The sequence below is a fragment of the Giraffa tippelskirchi genome, chromosome 3, assembly GCF_054371585.1.
Source record: "Giraffa tippelskirchi isolate mGirTip1 chromosome 3, T2T-mGirTip1v1.2.pri, whole genome shotgun sequence".
In the NCBI taxonomy this organism is placed as follows: domain Eukaryota; kingdom Metazoa; phylum Chordata; class Mammalia; order Artiodactyla; family Giraffidae; genus Giraffa; species Giraffa tippelskirchi.
Genome location: NC_137277.1, coordinates 18373863 through 18378159, shown reverse-complemented (window position 1 = coordinate 18378159; position 4297 = coordinate 18373863). Strand labels below are relative to the sequence as shown.

General features: G+C 44.1%; 1 pseudogene; it reads right to left on the bottom strand.

Moving 5' to 3' along the window:
• Positions 1 to 2998: 2998 nt before the first annotated feature.
• LOC145540977 (large ribosomal subunit protein eL39-like) lies at positions 2999 to 3154 on the bottom strand (annotated as a pseudogene).
• Positions 3155 to 4297: the final 1143 nt, after the last annotated feature.

The window sequence follows — 4297 nt, the reverse complement described above, 5'->3', positions numbered from 1 at the left end:
CTCACAGACATAGAGAGCAGACTTGTGGTTGACAAAGCAGAGAGGAGGTGAGGGAGGGATGGATTGGGAGTCTGGAATAAGCAGATGCAAACTATTACATATAGAATGGGTAAACAGCAAGGTCCTACTGTATAGGAAGCCTGGCGTGCTGCAGTTCATGGGGCTGCAAAGAGTTAGACATGACTTAACAACTGAAAAACAACAACTGTATAGGAACTCTATTCAATATCCTGAGATAGACCATAATGGAAAATATTATGAAAAAGAATGAGTATATACATATAGCTGAATCCCTGTGCTGTACAGCAGAACTTAACACACCATTGTAAATCAAATACTTCAACAAAATTAATTTTTTAAAATATTGTTAGGTAATAATGAACATGAAAGCCACTCACTGTGCCTGGTAGCCCGTGCGTACGCACAGGTGTTAGCTGTATTTGAGTTGAGGAACTCTATGCAGGAGACTGAGCCAGGCGCTGTGAGCTGTACAAGAAACCTGAGGTGGGAACTTTGCAGCCAAAGGGCTTAGAGTCCAGTTGGAGAAACAGGACAGATGCATAAAAGATTTTAAAACAAAACAGAAAAACAGCATCGTACATTTCAAGGACTGGAAAGGAGCAGCCTCCACCAAGGGTGGGGCCGCTGAGCTGGGCTCCCTGAAGACATGTAAGGGAGACCTTGAGGGACTTAGACAAGTGGAGAAGGAGATGGGACAGCTGAGATGGAGAGCAGAGGAAGGTGAGGGACAGCCGAGCAGTGAGCGGAAGTATGTGTTTCCTGAGCATCTGCTCCGTGTCATTTGCCACGCCAGGGGCTTTCCTGGATCTAATCTTGCTGGATTCTCACAGCAACTTGTGAGGTACTCATCTGTCTCATTTCATAAATGAGAAATGCTGAGAATCAAAAATAACATCACTTGCTAATGGTCACCCTTAGTATATGGAAGAATCAACACTCAAAGACAGAACCCTGACCACAAAATCCACATAAAGGGATAAAAGTTAGAAAATATTAAGAGGCTTCCCTGGTGATCCAGTGGCTACGACTCCACTCTCCCAATGCAGGGGGCCTGTTTTTGATCACTGGTCAGAGAACTAAAGATCTTGCATGCCACAACTAAGACCTTGTGCAGCCAAATAAATAATTTTATTTTTAATTTTTTTAAAAAAAATCAAAGATTGGTGTATGTATAAGGGAGACAGAGTCTTGAGCAAGGGTGGGTGGTAGAGGGGGCATTCCAGGTAAAACTGAAAGCACCCAGGCCCTAAGGAAGAAACGTAAGTTCACGTGAGGGAGCCTTGTGAAGGCAAGAGGGTGCCAAGATGAGGTTGGAGAAGCAGAACAACCCTGCCATGCACACCCTTGTATTTGTATATCATGTTCAGAACTGGGGCTTGATCCTAACTTAAGGAGAAGCCAGTTTAAGCAGGGGAGTTACATGATTCAACTGATTTCTCAGAAAGCTCATTCTGGGATGTTGTATGGAACAGGGTTAAAGTGGCCAGGATGGAGCAAATTGCAGTTGTCTTAGAAGGCTGGTGACAATTTGAATGGGGCTGGAAATGTGCCTTCCCTGGAGGAGGGCATGACAGCCCATTCCACTATTCCTGCATGGAGAATCCTCATGGACAGAGGACAGAGGAGCTGGGCGGGTATAGTCCATGGGGTCACACAGAATCAGACACAACTGAATCGACTTAGCAAGAAAGCACACAGAAGTGTGTCTTAGGAGTAGCAGTGTGAGGTCAGTATTGATGATGAATTGGCGATGAGAAGGGTAAGGAGAACATGTTGTCAAGGTTGACAGGAAATGTCATTTCTGAGATGGAAGAACCGAAGGAGGAGGAGATCTGGGGCAGTAGGAAATAGATCGGAGTTTACAGCAATGTGGGCCAAGAGAAGGCTATAATGTCAATTTACTTTGAGACTGTTCAATCCTGTTATGAAAGGTAAGTGTGTAGTATGTAAAACATGAGTGAAATATTTTAAGATGTTTTAAGGATGGATAAGTAGCTAGTCAGCAAACTGTTTGTTAGAGGGATGTAGACGTCATCATTAGCACATAGTTAAACAGCAAGTAAAACGTGTGTGTGCATGTGAAATGTAGATAGGAATTAGCTCATATTCATTTATTCTTTCTTTGAATTACTAGACTATAAGAACCAGAGGGCAGAACCATGTCCCTTTAGAGTATCAGTTTTTAGACTTTTGAAAACCATAACCTGGACTTCCCTGACAGTCCAGTGGTTAAGACTCCATGCTTCCGTTGCCAGGGGTGTGGGTTCAATCCCTGGTTGGGGAACTATGATCCCACATGCTGCACGGCAAGGCAAAAAATAAATAAAATGGATAAATAAAAACCATAACCCACAGCAAGAAATATATCTTATGTATGTCCCAGGTAACATATATTTTTAAAAATATATAAGTGCATTGGGTTTCCCTGGTGGCTCAGACAGGAAAAATATATAAGTGCATCAAAAGTTCCTCAAGGCAATATGTACTTACTCTTCCTACTGGTTATGCACTCTGATCTTTCCTATTTGATTCTCTCCTATTTTTTTTCCCAACAGAAGATCTCACATATTTATTACTGAGCCAAAGTGATAGTGCAGAATCACTAACACAAAGAGAAAAATCATTTTCCCAATAAAACACGTCCAGCTGTTCAGAAAGTGGTGATGTTCTCCGAGTAATATGGTAAGATCTAAGAGACCTTGTATGTGTGCTCAGACACTCAATCATGTCCGACTATTTGCAGCCCTATGGACTGTAGCCCGTCAGGCTCCTCTGTCCATGGGATTTCCCAGGCAAGAAGACTGGAGTGGGTTCCCGTGTCCTCCTCCAGGGGATCTTCCCAACCCAGGGATCAAACCCACATCTCTTACCTCTCCTGCATAGGCAGGCAGATTCTTTACCACTAGTGCCACCTGGGAAGCCCCAAGTGACCTTGACACAAGCATAAATATGTGTGCCACCTCATGTGCAAGGCTCCTTAGAGACCCAGCTTGGTTCTTCTCCAATGTCTTCCCTTGGAGTTGTACCTGATTCTGTTACCAGTTTTGATTCCAATTCATTGGGGAAAGCGACGACTCTGCGTTTATTTCTTGGCCAGAAATCACTTGATCCTGAAAGTCTTGTGAGAAGACATGGTGAGGAGCAAATTCAACCACACGTAGGAGGGCAAGGAAGAGAGGAGGAAGCAGGTGGGAGGACGTGTGTAGAACCTATTTTCTTTTTCAGCGATGATTACATCTCTAACTGATTCTGCTGCTGCTGCTGCTAAGTCGCTTCAGTCGTGTCCGACTCTGTGCGACCCCATAGACGGCAGCCCACCAGGCTCTGCCGTCCCTGGGATTCTCCAGGCAAGAACACTGGAGTGGGTTGCCATTTCCTTCTCCAATGCGTCAAAGTGAAAAGTGAAAGTGAAGTCGCTCAGTCATGTCAGACTTTTAGCGACCCCATGGACTGCAGCCTACCAGGCTCCTCCATCCATGGGATTTTCCAGGCAAGAGTTCTGCAGTGGGGTGCCATTGCCTTCTCCGCTAACTGATTCTACAACTCACTAATGGGTTGTAACTTGCGGTTTGGGAAACTGCTAACAAGTGTGTGGGGTTTCCCTCGTGGCTCAGTGGTAAAGAATCTGCCTGCCAATGCAGAAGATGGAGGTTTGATCTCTGGGTTGGGACGATCCCCTGGAGAAGGAAATGACAACCCACTCCAGTATTCTTGCCTGGGAAATCCCAGGGTCAGAGGAGTCTGGCAGGCTAGAGTCCACAGGGTCACAAAAGAGTCAGATGCAACTTAGCAACTAAACAATAACAAGTGTGTGAAAAGAATGAAAAGCTGAGTCTGAACCCTACTTCAGCCATTTGCTATATGACCTCAGGCAAATTACTTTGTCTCTCTGGGCTTCATTTTTCTGACCTGGAAAATAAGAAAACTGGACTTAATGATTTTTTATCTTCCTTCCAGCATTAAGGTCTTTTAGCTCATTACTACTCCCAATACTACACACATACTCCCACCCCCCAAATACACTCATACATAGCCCCCAGGATTGGGTTCCTGTTATTATTGACAGAGTATGTCACCTAGGAGGCCAGTATGATGAAGGGTCATCTAATAAAAATAGTTATTGAAATTAGTGTTTATCTAAATTCTCCATGAAGGAAAAATCTTATAGCCATTTTACAAATTGTCAGCACATTTTTTCTTATTTTTTGGCCATGATGCTTCCCTGATCAGGGATTGAATCCATGCTGTCTGCAATGGAAGCGTGATCAGTGTCTTA